At 36.1% G+C, this 14,577-nt stretch overlaps 1 pseudogene; it reads left to right on the top strand.

Annotated features, from left to right (window-relative positions):
- The first annotated feature begins 1,525 nt into the window (after positions 1–1,525).
- LOC134369200 (large ribosomal subunit protein eL6-like) lies at positions 1,526–7,784 on the top strand (annotated as a pseudogene).
- The last annotated feature ends 6,793 nt before the right edge of the window (positions 7,785–14,577 follow it).

Consider the following 14,577-nt stretch of genomic DNA (forward strand, 5'->3'; position numbering starts at 1 on the left):
CAAAAGGATTATGAAGTTCATTTTGATTGATCAATAATTAACTGTACCTTGTGAAATTACAGGCTTGACTGACTGTGGAACGTATTGTAGTGAATAGCCCAAGCTGCTAGAAAGAACAGAGAAGACAGAAGAAAAGCGATGGAAACTGAAACATCTGTCCTCTTTATGCTGCAAGAGCTGGTAAGCAAGAGCTCGCTGTTGCCTTCTCTATCTAAAGTACAAACAGCATAAAGCAGGGATTGGATTGATATGGGACACTACAGAAGATGTTTGCTTATAATTATTTCTAGCACTTTTTTGAAGCTTAGGGATAAAACATTTCCAATTATTCATCAAGCTCTTGGAACTCATAGGCCTCTATAATAGGGATTTAGCAGAGCAACAAATAGCACACAAGGATACAGATGAAAGAAAGGAATGTGAAGGGATTATTACCATAAAAAAGCAAATGACTATTTGATGGTATTACAACAATACAGGGAGTCATAGACAGATAGAAAAATAATGCTAATTGATAAATGCGTAGCTGCTTAGCATTGATTTGAATTATGTCATAGCTATGAAATAAGTATTACATGTCATTTTCTTTTCACAAGGAAATGTCAAGAGAATATATATACATACATATATATATATATATATATATATATATATATATATATATATAGTCGGAAAAGATGCCTACATTAGACTGTTGATTATTCTAATTTTTAAAATATTTTGGAGAAACACTCTTTAGTAATATCTGACAGGCTTAATCTACCCAAAATACATGATAGTTTTTATTACTCCTTTATGGCTTACACCTGCCTACTTCTAAAGAGACTTTTTTTGTTGTTGTTAGTGGCTGGCCACAGGGCTCAAACCCTGGACCTTGGTGTTATCAGCTGCACTCTAACCAGCTGAGCTAACCAGACAGCCTCTAAACAGATTTTGAGCATTGCTGAAAACAGATCATTTTGAATCTAAAACAAAGCATGGGACTATCTCAACTCCTGTAATTCCTCTACAACCTTTTTCTCCTTTTCTAGTACAGAGAAAAGTTATCTATGCATAATGACAATGATAGCAGAGATATACTTCTACAACTTTCATTTGGCAGAGTTTTTGGTGCTGGGAGGTCTCAAAGTGTAAGAGAGGGAAGGCGAAATTGCTTTCTAGCCACACATAGCTGGCTGTCCTTTCGACTGTATTCTTCAGGCCAGGGAATAGATGGCTATCTAAAACTATATTGAATTTAAATTTTTTTAGTGCCTCTGATTACATGTAAAATTTCTATTTATTTTTTAATAAAATAAAACATTTTAAGAAAAATGTTACAAAGAAATTCAAATGGGAGCTCCGTTTGCCCCAGCTTGTCCTTCAGAGGGCAAAGAGCTGTTCAAAGGGACTAGGCAATTAAGGTCTTTGAGGTTTTGAATAATTTTATTTTCATTTTTAAAACTCTGTGTTCTATATATCTCAAATTTCTTTTTGAGATAGGCATAGTTTACTTGCTGGAGTAACCAAGCATTTAAGACTAATGATGGCAGGGTGTGATGAAATAAATCAGTTTTGCTACTTGGTAATGTGGTGCTTTAAAGTATTTAGAGAGTCAAATTTGCAGTTTAGGAAGGCACACATTTATAAATTAAGATATATCTGCCACAAATGTATTGATGCCAGTTAAAAAATATTAACTCTGCAAATATGCATAATTGTCATTCTAACCACAGGAACCCTTCCAAGTCACTATTTTTTTTTTTTTTTTTTTTTTTTGGTGGGGGGCAGTTAAAAGGGTGATATCATATTGTAGAACCTAAGAAGAACTGACACTTTTAGAATACCAGATAGGTCAAGAAGTACATGTGTATGAAATATAATACCAACTTCTTCTTGAACAGGGAGAGCATTTAAAGTGAGGGGGAACAAAAAGAAAGAAAAGGTATCTAATCATTTTCTATGAATATCTTTCCTGAAATTGGAAATAGGAAAAAATATTTCAGTTTTATACTGATTTTCTTATGGCTTTTGGAAGTTATTTATTTACATTAGACTAAAATAAATACCACAATAAAGTTTTTGTTTACTATGATTTAAACTAAAGTAAATGTTTTATGACCAGGATTTAAAGTTACATATGTGACTGCAAATAATTCTTAGAAATGAATATTTTCCTGTTTTGCTCTTATACTAAACAAATCTGTAGCATGTTACTTTAAAAATGAAATAAAGCTTGTGTTCATAGTGACAGTCAATAACACTACAGCATAATAATCAATTGCTATTTGTAGCAGCAGGACTAGCAGTGGGGGCAGATCAGTGCAAATTACTGTCACTGTGTGCTGTCATGTATGCAGCAAGCCTGTAGAACCCAAGACAAATGAGGCCCTATTCAATGGAATGAGACAGTACTTAGTCATACCTGCACAACAGCAAAGCAATGCGTGCCGGCACCAAATATAGCAGGAAAGTGGATATAAATCTAAAACATTGATGGGTAGGAAAAATAAATTAATCCAGCTAAGAGTTCTGCTCCCAAGATTTAAAGTTAAATGTTCGTACTTTTTTCTATGAGCTGGAAATAGGTGGATTACAGGTATCTAGGGATCTACAAAAAGGTTAGATGGCTTTTTAGTGAACACCAGAGAAATCTGTGTTGTGCTTTACTCCAGTACTACAGAGAGATGACTCTAAAACCACATACTGAGTGTAAATCATTCGTTATGGCCAATTCTAATGACAAATTGAAATAAGACTTTATTTCACATATAAATAAGAAATAACTTAAAAAGTGGGGAGAACCATGTTTAGCAGTATCATTCATCATTGAACTATTTTAAAAATCTATTTTATTTTTATATTTAATTCAAAGAAAGAAAGGAGGTCTGTAGTCTCTCTTAGGGAAACCCTTAAATCTTTTAAGCAAGGAAGCAAGCAGGTAATTTCTAGACCTGTTGACTTTCTACCTTGGTGTCTTTGTTTGATGAATTAGGACAGATTGCCTTCTCTTTGCAGGCAAGTAGTACAGAGAGCAACATGGAAGAGAGGAACTAGTTTCCTCATTCAACTTTACTCATGACTATATTTACAGAAACCAAGTTGTGCAAATTGATGGCACCCTAATCTCTCCGTTTCTAACACTCCTCAGTAGTTAATTAAGTCTACAGAGAGGTGTATTTACTCATTCTGGAGAAAAATGCTTCAAATGTTACCCCTGAACACGATGAGGACTGGCTATGTACTTTACTGCGCCATATGCAAAATGAATCTGTGGGGCCTGTTGTTCAAAAATAGTAGAGAATTTCAAGATAGCAACAACAGAACATTAAATCAAGGTTGAGGCCCTTCAAAGTGTGGGGCCCCTTGCAACTGCATGAAGCCAGCCTTCAATAGGATAGTTTATCTTCCTACTCTTCAACATCAGAGAAAACACTAGCCTAGTTTGGTTTATGTTACTAAATCAACCCTTGACAAACTGATTTCTAGAACAAGGGTTGCAGACTGATATCCTTCAGGCTAAAGTTGGACTAGAGACATAATTCGTTTAACCTGGCAGGTGACAATTATGGGTCAAGACTGAGTGACAGTCCTGATCTCTTTGGATGAGAATTACTCTCTCCAGTTCTTAACAGTCCCTGTTATTCTTTATTGTTTTACAACAAGCCATTTTTGCCCTTTAAATTTCCTGTCTGGCTCCTGTTGACCTTTGAGTTTGCCACCAATGAAATGGTAATCAAAATCTTTAGCCAGAATTCCATGCTCCTAAAAGCAGTGCAAATAATAGTAATAAAAGCTTCATACTGATTAAACTACATAGATATTAAGAAAATATTTGCTAAAACACAAATAAGTTAATAGTATTGATGAAATGTATATTCTGTAAACTGTGCTCTAAGGAAAAGTTAGCATTAACTCAGTACCCCTTTAATGAAACCTGTTGGGACCAAATGCCATTATCTACTTCACCCTGTTTACTTTACTGGTCTAGATAGAAAAAAACCTCAAAATTCACTTACCGATATGCAGAGCCATTTACAATTCTGAAATCACATTAAAAGCAACTAACAAACACCAAGGTGGGGGCGGGGGGTGGGGAGGAGAAGAGACACGAGTACAATAAAAAGAAATTGAAGTGACCCTCAGAAGCAAACTGTGGTAAAGGAAAATAGCAACTCTCTTCCCAAGTACTAGCACAATGATTTTTATCAAATATACCTATTTAGAAATGTGACAATTCACTTACTTGTTAAACATGCTGTAGAAAAATTATAATTTTCTAAAAGGGACTAAATGACCTGAAAAATAATGCACCTAAGATTCAAGAAAACATTTCTGCCAAATATGATAATCATTTGAATTCAAGATAATGAACCTTATTGGTAGTTCATGTTGTTAATGGCTTAAAAGTATTATCCTGTTTTACTTGTATAACCCCATCACTGGTGGAATCCAACTGCAAACTGCATTTTTACTGATTTCTACTTGCTATATTTATTCCGAGATAGAAAGTGTATGTCAATTTAATTGTGGTTACTCTTAACTTCTGAGCTAAGCTCACATATATATGAGAAGATGAGCAAATCCCACTACATTTTTCTGTAAATGATCATATTTGACTACTTCAGGTTTGCTAACTAGTGAAATAAAGGTTAGCTTAAACTTTTAGTCTCTGCTATATATTACTGATAAAAGCTGTTTGCCTTGTTTGAAGCATTTGGAAAAAAGAATGTACATAGCAATACCCTCAAGTCAATGTTATGCTATAGTCAGTCACTCTGCCTGTGATGTCGGGTTTGTATAATTTCATATTATATGCTTTTTTTTTCTTAATTCTGTCTCTGTACACCAAACTGTAATTTCATTCAAAGTAATATCTACCATGTAACCCAGCATGGTTTAAAACTATCTTTAGGATATCACTCTAAAATATTATTGGTGTTTACCTAGCAGAGAACAGATATGGCTACTGCTACCATTATTGCAATTTTCCTTAAGATGTCTCTTTTTAATGGTGGAAACTGTATAAAGACTTTGAATCTTTCTGCTTGAAATATTCACCACAGAGCTTAACCCCCATGTGTCAGAGAAAGAATTTATATCTTTCTTTTTTTTACAGAATAAATTCAAGGTTGAGTATTCTGAGTCACAGAAAATGTTTCCCATGGAGAAATCTATCTCATGATGGTGTGATTCACTTGGCCCAGGGATGCTATAAAGACAGCATATATATCTGGGCTGTTTGCTTTTCATGAGGTAGTGTAGGTATGTGTACTCTCTTTTCTTGATTGCCATTTTTCCGTATTGATCTCCTTTTACAATTGGTGAGTTCCATGTCATATTTTCTAGAACATCTCTTGAGTAAGAAAGTTGACTTATGGAAACATATATAGAACTTGGGCTTGATGAGAATGCAATAGTGTTAAATGAAAATGTGCTTTGCACACATTCTTTCACTATGCAGAACCTTCTGGAAGCAAATGGGCCTGGGATGAGGCTGGAATTGGAACTCTGTGTTTGACTAACCTGAACAAATTTACATGCCTAATAAGTGTCAGGGCAAAGATCTGCAGCTATGATCAAAGGCCTCAACTCTTTCCATTATGCCATGCTGTCTTTCTGCAGGCTGCATAAGTGATACACCTCTGTACTTCGAAAGCCTTATGAGTAAATGACCCAGATGACGTCTTTGAGGGTTTTTTACCTTGGGTTCAGGGCAAAGTTTATAGGACTGGGAATTCAAAATACAAATAGCTTCCCTTTCCCTCATGGCTCCAAAATGAAATTAAAACAAATTACTTTGGATTATACATCCTCAAAAAAGAAACAAATAGCATATAAAGAAGTTGATAACAGGGATTTTTTTTGAAGTGCCTTTCTCAAGGTATCAAAGAATTTATTTAGATTACATGTAATTGCCTATAATTGAAATTTAGTATATTCTTCTGAATCACAAGATAAATATTAAACATTTCTCTTTATATTTTTAAATTTTAAGTATAATTATTTGAAAACCATTTATTCATTCAACAATATTTGTGAAGGGATAGTATGCATACAACAATGTATGACAAATTGTCTTCTTCTCTGTTTGCTAATACTGGTTAATAAAGTACCTGTTAATCAAAATACTAATTATATAGTTCTGTTCCTAAAATCTTCTGGAAACGTGATAGTGTAGAGAATTTAAGATAGCACATGTGAAGAAAAAACACTCATATTCTGGTTTATTAAATTGCAGGTACAGATATCAATCTCATGATTATCTCAGGTATGCAGTTTCTTATTTTGTAGGTACTTAAAAAATAAAATGCAAACTCAGTCTTATAACAACTTTGTCAATTAACTAATTTTACAATCTGTAATTTCATCACAAACTTTCCAAGTACTATAAACACTAGCTATTTTTGATGCCCTTTCTATGTTTTCTACAAACTCCCATGTGACATAAATAGCAGTGTATTCAACTTCATCATTGATTGGAAATCCAGTTCCATATAAATAGAAAAAAGGAACCCTAGCAAAGCCCATTTATTTTATGTTACATGTATAGGATAAAGAGCATATCGAGATTTTTATTAAAATAGAAACTCACATTGAATGTTTGCTTGCAATTCTGACAGTATGCTCACAACTGTTGGTTCCAAAAAACACTGTGGAGAATTTTAATGATCTGAATTGTAAGAAATGCATTAGCGTTAACTAAGGTGGTGAAAAATCTCTGGTTCCAATTTACAAACTCCTTTTTTTTTTTTTGTCATTTCCTTTCCTTACATTGGATATTGTCACATGGAATCTCAGAATCAAAATTTAGCTGAATAAAATATGTTTCGCTTATATTTTTGACTAAGAAAAAGAAAATGAAATGGAAACCATTTTATTAATATTGCATTATTTAAATTTCTAATTACGCAGAATTGCAGAAAGAAAGGGAAAAGACTGTCAAAGTTGTACTGTGTTCTCCCATCTTGCAAGATGGTAGTGAACAAACTGAGAAGCTAGACACTAAAAAGGAGAATCCTGAAGCAAAGAATAATGCCAGTTGCAAGGTTCAGAAAAACCTTAGGTCCAATATGCCCAAGAAGGGGACGCCCCACCACAACTGAAAACCTGTCTTAGAGGAATTGGCAGATATTCCTGATCCAAGGATGATCATGTGCAAGAGGAAATGTTCCGCAGCTAAATCCAGGATTAGAAAGGAAATGGAGATGGTTCTTGCTACTGTCACAAAGGCAAGTCGGTGGTGACAGACATGGTTGTGCCTGTGTTTAAACTTGGCAATATGCCTAGTTATTATCCTACTGAAGATGTATCTCAAAGCTGTTGAGCCACTTCAAAAAGCCTTTAGTCAGCATGTGAGACAACTGAGAGGAAGTGTTACTCTTCTGTCATCCTCACTGGTCACCACAGAGGCAAAAGGGTGGTTTTCCAGAAGCAGCTGAAGCAGATTGTTACTTGTGATTGGAACTCTGGTCCTCAACTGTGTTTCTCTGTTGAAAACACCAGAAAGGTATCATTGCCACCTCCATCAAAATTGGTGTGAAAATCCCAAAACATCTCATTGATGCCTACTTCAGGAAGAAGCTGCTTAAGCCCAGAAAACAAGAAGGTGAGATCTCCAACACAGAGAAGGAGAAATGCAAGGTTATGCAGCAGCACAAGATCCATCAGAAAGCTCTGGACTCTCAACTTATGCCAAAAATCAAAGCTGTTCCTTAGCTCCACTGCTGTGTTTCATGTTCTCTCTTACAAATAGAGATTATCCTCACAAATTGGTGCTTAAACTTTCTAACAGTGGACTCTAATTAAAAAGAAATGAAACATTAGAAAAATACTGCTTTAAAAAGTCATTCATACCAGCATTTGTTTTCAGTTCAATTCTTTTATATTGAGATTCTGGTACATAGAGCAGGTTTACATTTGACCAAAAATAAAATGTTTATGGTAGCCAATTTTTCAAAATCTTTTCCTTTAAAATTCGATAACATTTTTGTCACTGACAAGTTTGATTCCATATGTAAGTTGTAACTAACAGATAATGAAGGATTATTGCTTTTACTATTCAACACAAATAAACATTTATTCTTACTTTTCTCCAGAAATAAGAGTGAATTTTTTAAAAAATGAAATGCTACCTAATTAAAGTCATAATGCTACTGACATATACAGAGTTTTGAGTGAACCTGGATTTTTGTTTCTTATTTATCGTGTATCAAATGATGTGAACATAATGGTTAATTGTGAAAGACTCAATTCCATTCATAGAAATAAGAATGAACACTGATAGATAAAATGTACATGTTCTGTATATAAGGAGATTTATATTATGTTATTTAATAATAACAAATATTAAATCATTGCTTGCTTTGGGGAAAAATCTTGATTCCATAGAACCTTGAAGAAAAAGAGTACTGCCTGGCTAATGAGAGACTTTGAGGGAAAAGGGCCTGCTTGGTATTTGAAAAATTATTGGAACTAGCACAGCGTTAGTTTATTAGTGTTGCAACTTAAAACATTAGCAACTTTGTGTAAAACTTACTGAAAAATTGACAACCAACCATACTACCACTAGAAAAATGATTTCATTTCTCAAAAATGTCCATTGAGATATTTTGCAGCACTTAGGATTCATCAAAGTGTCGCATTTGTAATATGGGAAAATAGCCTTCAATAATAGCCCTTCCCTTAAAATGGTGGCAATTGCCAAGGGCCTAATATGATTTGGCAAAAAGTGCCTTGTGTACTTCAATCAGGAGCTGATTTAATCTTATTACAAGAACTGTAATGGTTTTATTGAACTCCTATCTAGTCTCTATTGGTCTAGTCATGTGAATGGAAAATTACTTCCTCTTTTTGTTCTTTTAACTTAAGATGTTTTGGAAAAGGAAATTAAACTTAAAGTTATCAAGATAATGTACTTGATGCTAAAAATAAGAAAACTTTGAAGTTAATGTAGATTAGTTTGGGGAATGACAATGAGGCTTCCATGGAGTGCTTAGATGTCTCATGTGAGTTATAATGGGGGCACCCTTCTCCCAAAGATAGGGAAGTAGTATTTAGTTTCTTATTATCTTTGAAATCTCCAGCAAGCTATTCTTCTGCACACAATAGCATAATTCATATAGCACCACTGCCTCACACAAGTTGCACAAAACTATTTGAGAGGTGGACAAGCTAAAAATAAATAACTTTTGAGCACATTTATATTCTAAATTTTAAAAATGCATCAATTAAAGGTTATATATGATGAATATGTGTTGTTAAAAAATTTGGGAGATAAAGTAAAAACTGAACGGTAGTATTTGAATGCCAAGGGCAGGTGAGTTTTAAGATTGTCCTAAGAGATTATTCCTTAGTTATCCCTTTGTGCAGTAAGAGACAGGAAGAATTACTGAACAATAGAAAGGATTCTGGTGAGCTTAGATGTCTCTGCACAACCTTTCAATCCTCAGGGTTGGCTCACTAAAATCCCAATGTCAGTCACAAAACTGGCCTGGTATCTGGAACAAATCTGGCTCCTAGGTGGAAAAATATAGTATCTCAGCATCAAATAAACCTTGTTTTTGTTCAAAACATGTAGCTCCCATAACTAGGCTCAAAACTTTTTCTTTTTTTTTTTTTATTTTTATTTATCTGTTTATTTATTTATGTGTTTGTTTGTGTATATTATGCATACATGTGGGGTACAACGTTGATTTTCAATAATTGTGTAGAATGTGTGGTGGTTAGATCAGTATAATTAGCTTATTCATCATTACAATATGCAATTATTTGTGTCCGTTGACCAATTCCTCATTAGCCTTCCTCCCCTCCCCTTTTCCACCTCTAGTTTTCTAAAAGTTCAATATATTACTGTGATTGTTCTTTCTTTCTTTCTTTCTTCCCTTCTTCTGTCTCTCTTTATCGTTCATTTGTTTATTTATGGATTCAGCTTCCAGTTAATGAGTAAGAACATGTAGTATTTCTCTTTCTGTACCTGGGTTGTTTCACTTAGGATAATTTTCTCCAGGCTCTTTCATGTTGTTGCAAATGGTAGAATTTCATTCTTTTTTATGGCTGAGTAGTATTCCGTTGTGTATTTAGGCTGGCTCCATCACCTAGCTATTGTAAATAGAGGTGCAATAAACACGGGAGTCCAGATATGCCTTCGACCTGATGTTTTACATGCCTCTGGATATATCCCCAGGAGTGGGATTGCTAGGCTCAAAACTTTTCTTTGAAATTAAGTTCATGTTTTCTATTTCCCTTGTCCTGCAAGAGTTCCCAGTGCCATATTCCTTCTGTGACAGATTCTTTCTGTTCTTTGTCCAATTCTCTCACTGTTTAGAGACATGCTTTTAAATCTTAGTCTTAGTGACTGGATTCCTGCTACTCATTCCTGGATCTACTGAACCTAACAAAGTCCTTACCTGGGATTTTTCTGCTTTCATGAGAAATTCACCTGGCTTTTATCACTGAATCATTCAAACACAATTAACCACCTAAAATGTTTTTATTTATTGAATATTCAATAGCTTCCAGGAACTGTGCTAAATATAGGAAGCCAGGAGTGAACAAAACAGAGTGTTTCATTTATCTTCCTGGGATTTACAAGCTAATGGGGAAGGTGGCATTAAACGTGTAAATGGAAGAGTGATGGGTATTGCAAAGGACTGTGACAAAGGGCTGTGGACATGTATATCCAGATATCTATCCTGGTCTGGATAATCAAGGAATGGGGAAAGGACACTTCAGCTGAGACCAGAAATAGAAATTAACCTAGTGGACATGGGCAGAAAAACACTTAAGTAGAAGGAAACACATGTGTGAAGACAAAAATGATGGTGGATTAGAGAAAGTAAAAAATCAGGGTGACTAGACTGTGAGTGGGGTACCTGTCTGAATTTTTTTCTGTGGCCCAGGACTTATCATGATTACCTGCCCTGCCTTGTTTCCGGTTCTATCCAATCCACTGTTTCCTGTTACGTTAGTGTCTGAGACCCTGAGCTAAACATAAATTAGCTTTGAGGATAAACAGCAGAGAAACCAGAGCCAAAAGTAGAGTCTGGTGAGAGTTGCACCAATGGGTTAGTGTGCTGTGGGTACTCTGTATGGAGGAGTTAGCAGTGGCCCCTCAGGGTGAGGGATAATAAGTGAGGAATGATGAGGGCGTTAGAGAACCTGCCATTTGTGAGGTTAAGGCTACCCCGCTGAAGCATTAGAGAAATAAACAGACAAAAATAAGAATTTCCAGTCATATCTTCATTGGAATAGAATGTGTATCTTTAAGCTGAATATTTGTTTCTAAATTTATTCTTAACATCTCACTTAAAAAACATATATATGTGATTATATATAATTGTTGTGAGGTACCCTCCCACAAGAATGCACTTACACGCCATGCCACTCGTGAGGAAAAGGGCAGTTTATTCACTCCAGCTGGCCAGCGACCGTCTCTCAAGGAGCAACCAAGGGAGAACAGCCCCAGGCCTTGGTCTTGTGGGGTTTTTGAAGGCAAAAACCACATCTCGTTGGCACATGGGTTTGTCCAGGTGCACAAAGCAAGCTAGGTAGCTAAGTTACAGAAACCAAGAAGGAGCCGTTAGAGCAATCAAGCATACAAATTTTCATTGTGTATGGTTCCTGTTCCCACGTAACAGTTCACTGTGCACGGCTCCTATTTCTATGCAGTGGTTTTTGTTTCTATGAGAAGGTCAGCGGTTTCTCACGCAGAAGCAGGGTTAGTCTGCAGGTCTGACAGGGGGTATAATGGAGTTACTTAGGTTAAGCAAGCAATTCTACAGAAGCAGATAGCGTGCATTATGAGGGTGTAGGGAGCTCTATTTCATAATAATGTATTTATGATGTCTTGCTTGATCACATAATACTGTTTTGGCATTCTCTTTCTCTCTCTTGTTCATTGATACTTGTGGTTGAAATATCTTTCCAAATTTTTGTTGTCACATTTAGATTATTGATGCTGACACAAATTATTATAAATTATTATAGTTGAGAGCAATTTGATCCAGTATTCACTAGTCTTCCTTGTTCAGGTTCAAACTCAAATAAGCACACACCATCCCTGCGTGTTTATATACTCAAGGCCTTCAAATCACCAGACAACTACATGTGGGAGGCAAGCATGAAACTGCTGTTTCAGGTCTTCTCCAGGATTAGCTGAGATGGATCAGAGGATGTCGCCTGGGGCAGATGAAATGTAGAGCAGTGGTATGATTCAAATTGTTACCAAGTACAGAAAAAGTCGGTGTAGGCTGGAAGAAGAATCATGTTAAGAAGGGGGGAGTAAATTAGTCTCTGCTCAGAGCCCATCTCTCATCTTGAAGACTGCATAGTAACTTTCTTTGTGATCATTTTAGCCAAGCACACACCTGTTGCATATTTGAATAGACCCAACTTAAGACTTCTTCTAATCAAAAGGCTGAAGAGCCAGGAGCTCAAATACCAAAACCAGGAATGTTAAAGAATTCACCAAAGCATTTTCATAAACAAGAATTGTTTCAATAACTTGAATCAATCAGGGCCTCCTTGATTATACCTTAAGGCTATTTTATAAAACTTTTCACAGCTGAGAGAAGCACAGATGCAACTATAAATACATTGAAGTGGCAGCAAGGAGAGGTGCGAGGCAGCCTCTAAAATGACCACCAATGATCCTTGTCTCCTGCTGTGCATGCCCTTTTGTAATAAACTCCCTCCAAGTGTAGAGTAGACCTCCTAACTCACTTCTGACAAAAAGAATATTGCAAAAATGATGGGATTTTTAAAATATGATTAAACATGCAATAACCCAGCAATTGTACTGCTGGACATTCATTCCAGAGAGATGAGAACTTATGATCACACAAAAACGTGGACACAAGTGTTCATAGCAGCTTTATTCATAATAGTCAAAAACTGGCATCAGCTCAGATGTCCTTCAACAGGTGGATGATTAAACAAACAGTGGCACATACGTACAACTGAATACAACTCAGTGATAAACAGGAACAAACCATTGCTACACACAACTTGAATCTCCAGAGACTTATGCTGAGTGAAAAATTCAATCCCAAAATGTTGCATACTGTATGATCCCGTTTACATAATATTTTTGAAATTACAGCTTGCATAAATGGAGAACAGATTAGTGGTTGCCAAGGGTTAGGGGCACAGTGGGATTGGAAGAAAGAGGTGGGTATGATTATAAAAAGGCAACATGAAAGATAATTGCATTGATGGAACAGTTCAATATCTTAACTGTGCTGGTGGACACATGAACTTACACAGGTGATAAAACTATAAGGAATTAAATATGTACATGTACACAACAAAGTAAAAGTGAAAGTGGAGAAATCTGAATTAAGATTGATAGACTGTATTAATGTCAATATCTTGAAGGTAATATTTTATCATAGTTTTGTAAAATATTATCATTGGTGGAAACTGGGTAAAGAATACACAGGACTTCTCTTTATAATTTCTTACACCTGCATGTGACTCTACAATTATGCTAATAAAAAAACCTCTCTCTCTCTCTCCTCTTTCTCTTCCCTTGCTCTGTGGGAAGCCAGGTGCCATGTTGTAAGTAGCCCTATATCAAGGCCCACACGTAAACAAACAAACAAACAAAATCCCCAAAACTGATGTCTCCAAACAACAAGCAACAAGAACCTGAGTCCCATGAGTGACTTTAGGAATGGTATCCTCAGAGCCTATGGACAGCCATGTGGCTGAGCTTGCAAGCAGATCATCCCCTGGTCAGGTCTTGAGATGATGCAGCCCACGCTGTAGCCTCGTGAGAGCCCTGAGCCAGAAGCAGCCAGCTAAGCCAGGCCAGGATTCATGACCTACAGAATCTGTGAGATATAAGCATTTGCTGTCTTAAGTTGTGGAGTTTTAGGGTAATTTGTTAGGCAGCAGCAGATAACTTAGGGAAGAATCACACAACCGACAATGATACATTCTAAAAAAAGGTCTTTATTTAGTTTCTCACAGTGTTTCACAGGGGACAGTGCCATCATTTTCCCTCTCCTTTGCCCTTCCCCTACAAAAATCAACATGCAAGTTTCATCCCCAGGGCATATCTGACCATATTCCACCCTGTCTGCAAGGCTGACAGGTGTGGCTACCACAGGTGTGAATAGGTGTAGATCTCCTGCTCTCTGGCTTCTTTTGGATTGCACCAAAGGAAAATGGTCTCAGGAGATTGGAAAGAAGGAGGCAAATGGAGTTAAATTTGCATTTCCTGACTCACTGCCTGCAAGTTCACCTCAAACTGGCTATACTGCTGTATCTACAGAAGGTTCTGCCCTTCTCAAACAGCCTGCGGTCTGGACTCTGGACTTTTTCTCTTCTCTTCTGCTCTCTTCAGGTCCAGGCGTGGATAACATCTCTCAACCTTGTTAGCTCTGAATTCTTGGGTTAGTTCTGCCTGTGGTTTTCCTATTCTCCAACCACATTTTTGCAAATAGCCCCTAGATTATCCCTCTCTGATAAAATCATCTGCTTCTTGTGGAGACTTGATAGTTTTTCAATCTTACTCCTCTTTCTCATCCCCTTTTTTAAAAAATTCAAAATATTTTAACATTTACTTGTACATATTTGTGGGGTACTGTGTGT

Source organism: Cynocephalus volans, chromosome 1 (assembly GCF_027409185.1).
Source record: "Cynocephalus volans isolate mCynVol1 chromosome 1, mCynVol1.pri, whole genome shotgun sequence".
Classification (NCBI taxonomy): Eukaryota; Metazoa; Chordata; class Mammalia; order Dermoptera; family Cynocephalidae; genus Cynocephalus; species Cynocephalus volans.